Source organism: Taudactylus pleione, unplaced genomic scaffold (genome assembly GCF_031769625.1).
Source record: "Taudactylus pleione unplaced genomic scaffold, aTauple2 ptg000290l, whole genome shotgun sequence".
NCBI classification, from domain to species: Eukaryota; Metazoa; Chordata; class Amphibia; order Anura; family Myobatrachidae; genus Taudactylus; species Taudactylus pleione.
Window position 1 is genome coordinate 344969 of NW_028284692.1, and position 14231 is coordinate 359199.

The following is a 14231-nucleotide window of genomic DNA, read 5'->3' on the forward strand; positions in this document are numbered from 1 at the left end:
GAGGTCCGGAACATGAGAATTTCTCTCTCGCTCCGGGGCTTGCACATGCGCAGTGCGGCCACTGCACGTGCGCAGGGCCTAAACATTGACCCGGTTGCGAGCGCTCAGCCCTTGTGACCGGGTCTGAATGAGGTCCTAAGTGTAAACAAGTAACCTGGGTCATCTGTCCCAGCACCCATTTACAGGTTAGGAAGAGCTGGTGCTTGGAGATTATCTCATTACCAAACACCGGCACTGCACCGACGTGTCAGCCCCGGGAATAAGCCACCAGTCTGATAGGAGTCTCAGCCGGGTTGCATCCAGATTGGTTCCATATTCAAAATCATGGGTGCGATCCATCATTTTGATCTAAAAGGGGTATCACACATATCTGCCAGGGGCTGATACAACTGATACAATGTTATTGATGTTAATCAGTGACGTCACAAGGGGGGGTGGACTGCACTCGGGTGTCATCCACCGAAGGGTGACACCAAAAGTGCTGACTGCTCCTCAGTGACAGGAGCCGGGTGCTGCACTGTAGCATTACATGCAGCACTCAGCTCCTGACACAACGGGGGAGCCGACACTGCAAAACAAACTGGTCCCCAGGGGCAGTCCGCATCTCCAGCACCCCAGAAGTGACAAAAATGGGGGTTCTGGCAGTGAGGTCACGTCTCCTTTTTTGCACTACAAGGCAGTCCACCCATACCCGCACCGGTTGTCAGAACAGGTAATGACGACACTGATGTTAATAATACTGTAGTAACAAAAACAGGTTTAAATTACATGAATTTAGCTCTTTTTATGATTTTTTAAAGAAATCCAGAACCAAAACCAGAACATTTGACCTAGCGATGATTTTGAACCTAAACCAAAACACGGGGGTCTACACACTCTCTACACATTAGCCCTGATTCAGAACCAGACGGTCTTTCAGAGCGCTCGCTCTGAATCAGGGCGTTTTGTTTGTTTGTTTCGGCCTCCTGGCCGCTCGCATAGCTGTGGGTGACCACCCACAGCTTTTGCGAGCGGTTGTGACAAGACCCTTGTGGTAGGGTCTCGTTCCCACAAGCCCCAGTGAGCTTCCGGCTCTATTTAGAGCCGGAAGCTCACCACTGACATCACTGGTGATGTCAGTCGTGCCTCCCACAAATGGCAGGCGTTCCTTCAGGAACGCCTCCGTTTGTGTAGCCACCCCCCCGACCCGCCTACCAAACGGGGCGAGCTGTCGATCAACATCGAGAGCCGCCCCTTTTTGATGCGAGCGCTGGAAGGCGAGAGATTTCTCGCTTGCTCCGGGGCGCGCACATGCGCACTGCCCGGCCATCGACCCACTTGCGAGTGCTAAGCACTCGCGAGCAGGTCTGAATCAGGCCCATTGCTCAGTCTGCAGCTAGATAGTTAGGTTTAAATAAAAAAATTTAATCACCATCATGGGGAGTTGTCATAAAAAGTTAAGGAAAAGACTGAATTTTATTTAATTGCTAATGTAAGTGGTGTTTGTAGCTCTTATTTTCTTTACTATTTTTAAGATCATTCTGAAGATAATGGACCTCATTCAGCAAGGATCGCACCTGCAATTACGCACACAATCGATCGATTGTTGCGATCTGCGCATGCACATGCATTGCACGTTCGCGAACCAGTCACAGCGATTGGGACTGCAATCGCAGTGACTATGTAGACCATCACAGAGTGATTGACAGGAAGTGCCGTTTGTGGGAGGTGATGGGGAGGTGGTCGGCGAAGCGTAGGCGTGCCAGTGCTTTCGAACGCTGTTACAGGGGCGTGCATAAATTATCCACTGCAATGCTATACTCAGCTAGAGTACTCATAGCATGCAATGAAGTTAGCAATTCCTGAGTAAGGTCAGAGCTTGTGCAAGTGTGCGTGAGGCTGCGATGGTACTCGATAGTACTGATGGTTTGAGTCTTGCTAAACATTATGGATGTGTGTAAGGTAGGTGGGCATTCCCGTGTAGTTCTGCGAGAGAATAGCAATCGCAATGGATTCAAATTCCATCGCAGTTTAACTGCGTGTGTAATCGCTATTGCATTCACAGTTGCATTCGCAGTTGCGATCCGTAGTGAAACACAATAAGTCATGTGAAGTCTAACTAAAACTTTGTACAGTGGCAGCTTTGCTAAATATGTTCATGGTACTGCCAATAAATTCTTTCTAACATACTTTAATAATAATGCTAGGACATATATGATTTAATTTAATGATTGAGAATAGTGGCAACAGTAAACTTGGGAATAGAGAAAAGCTTTTGCTGTTTGCATGGGAAGCAGTCGGGAAGCTGATGGACGTAATCCCGACCGCCGGCTTCTTGACTGCTTAATCCCGGCAAGGCATTAATGACAGGCGTCAAAATGCTGCCGCCTATCATTAGGCCTACGCCGGGAGCCCAACACCCGGCTTACCGATCGAAGGTTAGCTGGGCAAGGACAGCCGCGGGCAGGGTTGGGGAGGGGAGGGTTAGGTTTAGGGCTCCCGGGGGGACTTAGGGTTAGGCACCCCCCCCCTGGGAGGTTAGGGTTAGGCTAGGGTGAGGGAGGGTTAGGGTTAGGCACCCCGGGGGGAGGTTAGGGTTAGGCACCCCCCCAGGGGACTTAGGTTTAGGTAGCGGGGAAGGGGGGGTTAGGTTTAGGCACATAGAGGGGGGTTATGGTTAGGCACTTGGGGGGGAGGTTAGGGTTAGGCACCCCTAAGGGAGGGTTAGGGTTAGGGGGGGGGAATTAGGTTAGTTAGTACTTGCCTTAGGGACGATCGGGATTTCCTCCTGAGTCAGACAGCCGCTGTCAGGATTTGAACCATGCGGCCGACGGTAAATCATACTGATTCCGTTTGCATTCCAGGAAATTCCTTCCAAACCAATAGCACCGAGTATAAAAATCCTAATGTCATCTAAAGTGCCTCCAATTTTTGTCACTCTAGTTAGGGAGGGACAAGAGAATTTATAAAATGAACTTGAAGCTGTGAATGTTTTTATCTATTTACAGATATGCTTCATCTTCAATGCATTAATCTTCATTTGGCAAAGAACAAACTTGCTCATCACACCAGCAATTACATGTCTGGGCAGCTCATTCTGAGAAGAGGACAGGCTTTTCAGATCACCCTTAACCTCAGCAGAATCATGAGACCTGAGGATAACATCACATTTAAAGCAGAAATAGGTATGACACAAATGCAAAACATTATGGAAACAAAATAATTTGAGTTACAAACAACACAAATGATACAGAGAATTAGGACCAGTAACAGTAATTGTAACAGTCCAAAATCAACAATGTTATAACTTTTTCTTGATGAATATTACTTACATGCTACTGACCTATTGTATGACCTAATAAGAATGAACCAATGTAGCGACTGATTTAGAGTTGGACTTAAGTTCATTAGTGGCATGTAACACTGTGACATAAAACTGGTCACACTGCTCAACTTTTGAGGCTAGATATATTTGCACCAACTTGCACTCGGAGAGGCATGCCAGGGACACTGACATGCAAATTCAGTACAGTAGGAGTTTGAAACCCAGGTCATCTATTCACCTTAAAGAGACACCTTTATCTTTAAGATATGCTTTTAGGAGGAGTTGCTTTGCGAGTTCCATGGTGGAAGTGTTCTATTTGATAATGATACTGGCTACATTTATGCCATTATGATTTTCCGTTAATATAGAGTAGAAACCGCCAGACTTATTAAGCGTCAGATTTGTAAACCACTAAAAAAATTGCCAAAAAATCCTGCCATACAATAGAAGTAGTTGTGACTGGCGACATAGCTCAAACAGTATGCTGTGTGAGTTATGTGGCCAATTGGCAGGTGAGGGCTCCCAATACACTTTTAATGAAGGTATTCTTTATATATTGATGAAGGAGATACGGGATATAATATGGGAGTCATATTATTTTAATAATATATATGTGTGCAAAAATAATGTTTAATTTGATTAAGAGAGCAATATTATATATTATATATTAATCAAAGGGGCACTAAAAATATATATATTTATGACAGGGGCAGCATTTATTATTTTATAGATCTATAAATGGTGCGCTCATCATAAAATAATAAATGGTGCCCCCTTTATAAAATCTATAACAACACATACCAATTATTTCATATTGCCCTTTTAAGATAATACATAATATTTTTCTCTTAATCAAATGAAACATTATTTTTGCACCCAATTATTATTATTAGTAAAATAATATTGTGCCTACAAAATTAATTTTATTTTCCTCCTTCATTATCCAGGATTGCTATCATTAAAAGTGTATGGAGAATGCTCACCTTCTGATTTGCCACATTCATGTGGCAGTTTTGCATTGGGTTTTTTCTATGGATTGATGAAATTACTGTCAGGTTTAGTCAAACAACCAGTAGTTTGGCTATTTTAAACCCATCACCGGTGGGATAAAAAACACCATCCAAAACGCTGATACTGTAAGTAAATTAACCCGTTTGAAGGTGAACACTGCCAATGATGAACGGCGGGTTGGAAACACCAATAAACCATAGTGATCTGTGCAATGCTTCACCCAAACTATCCTGCCACAGGCAGGTCTATTGATTAGGGGGTTTGCCAGTGGTTTTCAAAAACCCCACTTGATAAATCAGGGGTTTCTCTTCTATTCTTTTTATGGTTTAAAACATTGATAGTGCTTTGATTCAGTTCTGTTCTAAAGTGTGCTTTCACTGTGGTTTTGCGGCAGTTTGCCTTAGTAAATTGGCGGATAGCAAAACCGCTGCAAAACCACTGCAAACCCACTGGAATTTAGAACCCACCGCTTATAAATTTTGCCCATATAATAAAAACAGTCCTGCTGGATATGTAGCATTTTCACAAGAATTATCTCAGTCTCTACTCATTATTTATTTAAACCATATATGTTTTATCTAATAAACGGGGGCATACTAAGGTAGCAGAGCATGGCTGTATCTATAGTTGATGCTATTTCTATAGGGATCTGAGCCTTAGGAGGCCCGGATCCAGTTCACATAGTTGTCTACGAAACTCTCAGAATTGCCTGCTAAGCAATTGGGTCTGGCCCATTGTCAAGCATATAGCACATTTCCATATGACACATTTACTGTACTTCCTTTGTGAAAAACAGTGCATTTCTAGACACAAGTCAGGCATGTAATAAAAACTTTCAAACACACAAAAATGAGACAGAATGAACAGTCTCAAAGTCCCATCATGATTTATTTTACAGAAAAATGTAGGTTCAAAAAAATAAGAAGGGTCGTCATAAAGTGAGAGTAGGCAGGAATTTGAAGTGACATTTTAACTATTAGCACCATGTGCATATATAGCAAATCTAGACACATATTAATTTTCTGGCATAGTATCAAGGAGCGGACAGTGGGACTACTCCTTGATATGCATTGTATAGGTGCCCATGTGTAATTAAGGAAGTAGTGTTTGTATTTTATAAGTAAGCTTTAGGGGTCAATTCAGTTAGCCACAATAGCATGAGTGGCCATTGCAACTGTGTGAAAACAGCATTAACGGTATCTCAATTTGCCCCCCTCACAGACCCATCTGGACCCAGACTCATGTTTTTTTGTGCACAGACCTTTTTTTTCCTATGATGTTGTGAGGAATCTTGATTGTCATAGAGTATAATGTGATAATGACAATTTTAGATCCCTTGGGTTCTGGACTATAGATAATTCTACAAGGTTCACAAACATTATAAGACCACTGTAGCTGCACCGACATCATGCTCGTCACCTAATGAAAGGATATGCAGCATTTTAACAAGTATTATCTCAGTCAAAATAATTTCCTCAATAGGGAATTCATTCTGCTGTGTAGAGTGGTTGGGGAAGGACAAACAACAGTTACAAAAGTGGTTCCCAACCCTACTCCTCGAGCTCCCTTAACAGTGTAGTTCTTAAGGATATCCCTGCTTGTCTACAGCTGGTTGAATTGAAATTATTTAAGCACTTATTATTAGGCACTACTTTAACCTTTCTGTAGTCATGCACAGATATCCTTAAATCCTGGATTGTTAGAAGGGGCATGAGGACCAGATTCAGGAAAAACTATTTTTTAAAGGTTGAATTCTGCAGAGAAAATGTGCAAAACTGTGACGATAAATGTGGAATATACCTGTGAAAAAGATATGAACTTTTCAGACATTTTTAGTTTACTTTAGAATTTAACTATAACTTACTGGTTTGCAACATATTCAAACAGACTGTAGGTGGTGCTACAGTATTATCTGTGCTGTAGAAAAACATTGACAAACCTAGCATCAGCTTTAGAACAAGCACTTTCTGTACGCTGCACAAAATAAGAAGCTACAGTGGTGCTTGAATGTTTGTGAACCCTTCTAAATTTTCTATATTTCTGCTGAAATTTGGCTTAAAACTACCTGAGAATTTCACACTAGTCCTAAAAGTAGATAAAGAAAATGTGTTATTGGATCATTTTCCTCAATAAAAAAATTAGCTCATCTAATTCTTTTATCTCATTTGTTTGATCTGGTTCTCTTTATCTACTTTTAGGACATGTGTGAAAATCTGAGGTAGTGTTAATCTAAATTGCAGCAGAAATATAGAAAATTCTGAAGGGTTAACAAACTTTCAAGCACCACTGTAATAATCATAATAAAACAAAGTACAGTATATTCAAAAAGTTTTTAGGCATCTATACTAGTAGCATACACAACAAATTATATTTATTATATTTTTCACAATACTGTTCCCAATTTGAACAGCCGTGAAAAATGACATGTATGCAGGGGTTAAAGTGGGCAGGAATGGGGTGGAACTGAGTTCCGTCACCTCTAATGGTAGGTGGAACTAGTTCCACCTCCACCAAGTCCCTGCACAGAAGTCCCACAGAGAGACACTCACTGTCTGCCTAGGGATGCTCAATTTCTTCAGAGGGCACTTATTTCAGAGAAACCTGCATATAGATAAGGAAAGAATCAAGCAAAGGCAATACATAGGGGTTGCAAAAAAACATTGCGCATCCAAGTGACATAGGGGTCTATTTACTAAGCAGTGTTAGGAGACAGAGTGAAAAGTGATAAGGTGCCAGCCAGGGGTATATCTAGGGGTCCGAGCGCCCCTGGCAAAGTAATGGACTGGCGCCCCCCTTCCCCCCATATTTTCTGAATAATTACTCTGTACTTATAACATCTCTACAGCCAGCCCTCCTTCTGTATCCCCAGCCAACCCCCATGTTTTATCAGCCAGCAGCCCCTTTTTTGTCTGCCCAGCATCTCCATCTCCATCCTGTCTCCCCAGCCACCCCTCTCCTGTCTTCCCAGCCATCACTCTCCTGTCTCCAGTCATCACCCTCCTGTCTCCCCAGCCCCACTGCACCATCCCACTTCTGTGTCCCCAGTCATCCCCCTCCTGTCTCCCCAGCCATTAGCCTGCCTGTAATGCTGGACTCCAGTCCCTGGCCCCCCAGATATAGCCCCCTGCTCCAGTCCCTGGACCCCCGGATCCAGCCCCCAGCTCCAGTCACTGGCCCCCTGCAGCCCACAAATACTTACAAACTTCAGCCTGTGGCTCGGCAGCTCCTCAGTGCTGCAGCAGCAGCGATGAGACACACATGACGTCACGCGCGCCTTGTTCAAAAAAAAAAAAAGCTTTATTTATTCTATGTACTGTACCAGGCAGCCACCGGCAAGCGATGGTCGCTGCCCGGACCTTGACATCTAGGAACTTCCTAGATGTCAAGGTCCGGGCAGCCGCCATTGCTTGCCAGCAGCTGCCTGGTACAATAGAATAAATAACGCTTCTTTTTTTAACAAGGTGCGCGTGACATCATGACGTCATGTGCGTCTCATTGCTGCTGCACTGAGGAGCCGCCGAGCCACAAGGGCTTACCCGGAACTGCAGTCCTGGCGGCCCTGTCTTCATTCTACCCCCTGGCCACCGGTGGCACCCCTGGATGGCGCCCCCCTTTGGTTAGCGCCAATGGTGAGTGTCATCCTGGCCAATGGGTAGATACGCCCCTGGTGCCAGCCAATCCGCTCCCAACTGTCATTTTTCAAACACAGCCTGTGAGATGACAGTTGGGAGCTGATTGGCTGGTACCTTATCACTTTTCACTCTGTCTCCTAACACTGCTTAGTAAATAGACCCCATAGACTAGTTTGTGGTGACCCCATAAAAAAACTCAGAGGCATGGCAGAAAAATAACACTGATGATATAGTGCCTAGGCAGCCCCCAGCTATTCACTTTACCATTTCCTATACACGACAGTGTGTGTGTGTGTAAAGAACAGATTTCACACTTGTTTTGGCCTGTCAGACTAGCGTGGTGGGGGGGTGGGGAGTAGGCAGCAGGAGAGATGAGTTCCACCACCTCTCCAGGACCACTTTAAACCCTGCATCTATGTACTAAGTTGCTTTTAAAATGTTATTTCCATATAATTACATTTATATTAATGATAAACCGTCTTTAAGGTAAGTCACCAAGTGTGGAAACTAAGACCAAAGTCACATTCCCACTATCCACAACTGAAGCCACTAAAGGATCTTGGACTGCAGTTACAGACTTCTCTAATTCAAGAACTGTGACTGTTACGATTACATCTTCAGTTACTGCGATCATTGGATCATACAGGCTGACTGTCCATCTATTCTCTGGAAGTTTCTCATCTCATGTGCTTGGAGAATTCATTCTACTCTTCAATCCCTGGGCACTTGGTAAGACTGTTTCTAAGTACTCTATTTTATACAATTAATGGGCTGAGGACCTTTTAATAATTAGGGGCCTATTCATGATGTTAATTATCGGGGTCCGAACGGACTCCGATAATTAACATTCTAACTCGCCGTGGAATCCGAAGCAATTCATCATTGCTCTGGCGCAGTGACAGCTGATGTGAAATCAGCTGTCCCCGCGATCGGCTACACTGCTCCTTTTCGGAGCAGTGAATCTTACGCATACAGGTCACGCATGCGCGCACATGAGCCCCGACATCCAGCGGAAGGAGCCGGACACGGGTGGAGTGATCCAAAAGGATCCCTCTTCGAAACCCGGACCTCCTTTCCATAGAAGCGGTAGCAAATGCCATCTGAAGATGGCGAATGCCCTAGCACTCAAACTCCGAAAAGATTGTATTTTCGGAGCTTGATGAATTCTGTCCCCATACAAGTGTATGGGGACAGCGAATAATTCTGCATAAGGAGGGTAAGTAGGAGATATGTGTGATATCTCCTGCATTACCTTTTCGATGAATGGCCCCATAACTTAATTTTTACAATTGCAGGTGAAAATGTAAATTTTTACCTGTTTTTGTAAAAATTAAGTGATGATGAATAGGCCCCCAAGTCTTTCTAGGCATAAATAGTTTTCTGTGATATTATGGAGTAGACCTAAACAGCTTCCTTACCGTAAAAGCAAAGTAACATGAATAAAAGTTCCTACTGACACAGTGATGGATTATAATAACAATTTCTATGGGAGAGAAGAACTATATCACCTAGCTCTAACTGATATTGGGGAAATATATTGACCCAACAAGTAATGAAGATATCAGAACAGTGCAATTGTAAATCATAGTTGGTGCAGAATACAATGACCATGGATAAACTATGAGTAACTATTTCACATATTTTTTAAAATTTTAATTTTGTTCAGGACATACAGCAATATCCTTGCTTAATAAACAGCAAAAACTGTCCACAAAGTAAATCGGAAAATAAAGCACATGCTTCTCCCCCAGTGACAGTTATCATCCTAGCCAGGGAGCTTCAGTTGTATGTTATGTCACCATTGAAAATATAGACAATCTTAATATAGACACCATAAATTTCATAAGCTGGCACCTCATGTACTAAATCTAAGCCATAGTTCCCAGGGCACATAATTTTCTTAAAAGTTACACTGGTAGAAATGTGAATTTCAAGTTCTCAACAATCCAAAGGCAATTTACTGTATAGACTAAAGACAGTTCAGATGTTCCATGACACTCATGATTCCTTTATTCTATAAATGTGGCTAAACTGAGCAGTATTTAGGAGAAATGGAAAATCTCATTTCATTTAATGATAGTAGTAAAGTGGTAGGAGGTGGGATTAGATATGAGAATAATTACCCTTTACACTGTGAGCCTCTTTAGATTAGCCTGCCTCTCCGCATACCAATCTGTTCTCCTAGTTTCTTAAGAGTGAAGACGTTGATGCCCACTGGGAGCAACAGAGAATTTTGCAGTGCACATACAGGAGTTGCACCCGTATTACTCACACAGAGAAAAAGGGGATATTTACCTACATGCTAAGTTATACGTATCCGTGCGACCACATCACCCCTGTCAGTATGCTTGATTTCATAGCCATCACCTTTATCATTGCCATATGCACCAAACCAAACATTGGTGATAGACATATGTCTGAAATCAGACAGACCTCTTTATGCGCACAGCTCAGCATAGCCCACAAATCCTATGTGCAAATGCCCGATTGCAATCCAAACAAAGGGCCTGATTCAGACCCACTCGCGAGCGGCTGTCCGCTCGCAAGTGGGTCGATGTTCTGGACTGAGCATGCGCACGACGGAGGGAGCTCCGTCGTGCGCATGCGCCAGACGCGACGAGCGAAGGAAAGTCCTTCGCTCGTTGTGTCCGATCAAAGGGGGCGTGCTGTCAATGTTGATTGACAGCACGCCCCCTTTGGTAGGCGTGCCGGGGGCGTGCCTCCCTGACGGGGGCGTTCCCACGGGAACGCCTCCCGTCAAAAGCCGGCCCACTGACATCACTAGTGATGTCAGTGGGAGTGATTTTGGCTCTGATAGAGCCAAAATCACTCCGGAGCTTGCGGTTGAAAACCTCAACCGCAGGCTCCGGCTCGCAATTTCGATGGTCGCGATGGTCTCGTCCATCGCGGCCATCAAAATGCACGCTCGTATAGCCTGTGGGTGGTGACCCACAGCTATACGAGCATCCAGAAGGACGCTCCATTTTCATGGAGGCCGGCCCTCATTCAGAGCGTGCGCTCTGCTCAGAGCGTACAGCTCTGAATGAGGGCCAAAATACCAACACTCACAGAGTTACTCTGAGCTGCTCTGTGATTTGCAGTGATCTGATTGGCTACGCTGTGTACAGTCTGATGATTTCAGAAGTTGTTAAAAAAAACAATATGGCGCTCAGAACATAATCATATGGCCATTAGCATGTTTATTTGTCCTTTTGAACAATAAAAATCTGTTAATATTTTCAAAAATAATAACCAAGTAAAATGTATTTAATTTTATCATTATCACTTACAGTATTTATATAGCACCACCAATTACCCAGTGCTGTACAAAGACTATTTCTCATTGACTTCAGTTCCTTTCCTTTTGTAGCTTTCAGTCTAATCTCCCTAACACACAAGCACACACACTAGGGTACATAATAAATAATTAGTCAACAGTCAATTAGTTGATCAGTATTTATTTGGACTGTAGAAAGACTCCAAAGCACCGAAAATCCATGCAAACATGGGGAGAACATACAAATGCCACATAGATAGGGCCTAGGTCAGGGCCCATGATCTCAGTGCTATACCTTATAATGTCTATTTACAGCTTTTCTTTTGAATTAATAATAAAAGATTTGTATGTTGATTTGCCACAGGCGTGATTAGCGGGGGAGGGTACACATGCATTGTAATCCGATTAAACAGTATAAAGCAGCATGATGTCCCTTCCCACCTGCATTTGCCAAAATCCTCCATCACCTCCGAGCTGACGATAATCAGCTCTTCTCTGGTTATTCATTTTTAGCAGACCTGTGTTACTGTATATGTAATATCTCAATATGACAGGCAGTGATGCATTGGGGCTCTTTGTATGTACATTATATAGAACTAGTAAAGGCACTTGTAAAGCCACCGCTCTGCTCAGCTGCACCCCCCGCTTTGTTCAGCTGTACCCCCGCCTTATCCATTGCTGCTCTTTCCAGTTCCACCCAGCTGGAATTCACTAATAACGAAAAAAGTCTGGGATATGTTGATACTGTGTATTTATGTATTTACTGACGTCAATTACTATATGATTAGCAATACCTCAAAATTCATATAAATAATATCAGCTCCAGTAAAATAAGGAACCTGTCTTTTCAGAAGATGACGTTTACCAGGCTGATGAATCAGAGAGGGATGAATATGTTCTAAGTGACAGTACCATTATTTATTATGGAAATGCGGATTCCATTGATGAAAGCGGCTGGAACTTGGGACAGGTGACTATAATCAAACATAACAACAGAGTATAGTATTCACTAGTAACACATATCAACTTGGCACTGTCTACATATAAACACATAGAGCAAGTAATACTAACATATTATATATAATTTTTTTTTCATTTTATGGCTACAGCTCAGTCTAGTATAATTAATATTAATGTTTTCCAGGCATGGTATTTTGAAACAGTTGTAATTGTGTCTTAATAGTGATGTTTAATCTGGAAGACTTGCAACAGAGAAGAGCACTAGAGTTGGGGCCAAGCAACTTTTTTTTAGCCCCACTCGTCCACAATCCCTCCAAGTAAAAGGGTTTACATTTTTAATAGCAGGCTACCTCCTCTGCCAGTAGTGTGACATCCATGTCCACTGCATACTTCATCAGCATGAAAACGGAATGGTTTCATTCTTTTCTAGAGCATATTTTTTAAAATTGGCAGATAAACTAGCCTCTCGTAAGGACAGAAGAACAGCCCTCAGTCTGTTGATGTACAGGTAGGCATTCCAAAACTGACTATATATGACAATATCGTCCAGGTATGCCACAGCATAATTCTGGTGAGGATGGAGCACCTGGTCCATATACCTCTGAAAAGAGGCTGAGCACCATGCAGGCCAAAAGGCACTGCTTTAAACTGATGGATCCCTAATGGAAAGGAAAGGGCTGTTTCACTCTTAACTTCCTCTATCAGTCCTACCTGCCAGTACCCCTTCATAAGATAAAGGGTAGAGATATACCTGGGTGAACCTACCTTGTCAAGCAGCTCGTCGATCCTTGGTATTGGGTAGGTATCAAATTTTGATATGGCAATGACTTTGTGGTAGTGCACGCAAAATCTTGTGGACCCATCTGATTTTAGAACCAGCACAATGGTGCTACGCAAGTCGCTAGATGACTCCTCAGTTTCCCGTAATTTAAAAATTTCTTGCACATTCTTGATTACCTGCTCTCATTTCCCCTTTGGGAGCCTATAGAGCCTTAGGTGCACTACCATACCTTGGTGGAGTTACGATGTTGTGCAGGGCTAGGTTGGTTTTCTCTGGCTTATCAGAAATATTTCTGAGAACTCTCTAACAGTCTCACCCAAGGGGGTCTTCATTTTGCCCACCTCCACAGTCCAGAGGGTAAGGGGCACCATCTGATTGGGGAACATGTCGACCAACATAATTATGGCCACTACAAGCATGCACAAAGAAAACCTCCTGTTCCTTCCATGCCTTCAACAGATTGACATGGTAGATCTGTCTATCTCTACGGGAGTTAGGTTGGGCAATCTTATAGTTTATCTCTCCTACCCTCCTGATTACTTTAAATGGCCCTTGCCACTTTGCTAAAAACTTGCTTCCATGGTTAGGCAATAACAAAAGGACTTTGTAACCTAGTACAAAAACAATAGCTCAGACATTGCAATTATAGATATGTTTTTGGGCCTCCTGGGCATTTACCAAATTTTCCTGGGTGAGTTGACCCATCTGGTCCATACAGTTACACATCTGGATGACATATTGAATGAGGCTCTCCCCCTGTATTGACTGTTCTTCCAACGCTTCTCAAAGAAGGGTGAGAACAGATTGCGGCTTCCACCCATAAAGAAACTCAAAGGGGGCAAAGCCTGGGGTACGTCCCGGACTGCAAATAACATGTAGGTGAGAAGCTCATACCACCTTTCCTTTGTCATAAAAAACTTCTCCAACAAGGATTTTAGGGTATGATTAAATCTTTCCAATAAGCCATCAGTTTAGGGATGGTATGCTGAGGTGCTGACAGATTTAATTTTTAAATGAGAAGAGGAAAAGCAGATCTGGAGTCTGAATTTATTACACTTGTAAAATTCTTTGAGAATGATAATTCATTATTTATTTTAACAATATAAGGTGATCACTATTTTGATTTCAAATTGTTGGTGAATATGTTGAAGAATATATATATTGTTTTATGCCACATCAGTATTATTATAATTTTGTTTTGCAGTTTATTAATCAAACTTTTTATAATTTATTATGGTCACTAGAATGGTCCCTGTATTGTACATC

The 14231-nt window shown here is 42.8% G+C and overlaps 1 pseudogene; it reads left to right on the plus strand.

Moving 5' to 3' along the window:
* The first annotated feature begins 2989 nt into the window (after window positions 1-2989).
* LOC148511778 (protein-glutamine gamma-glutamyltransferase 6-like) overlaps window positions 2990-14231 on the plus strand; it is a 62490-nt pseudogene continuing 51248 nt past the window's right edge.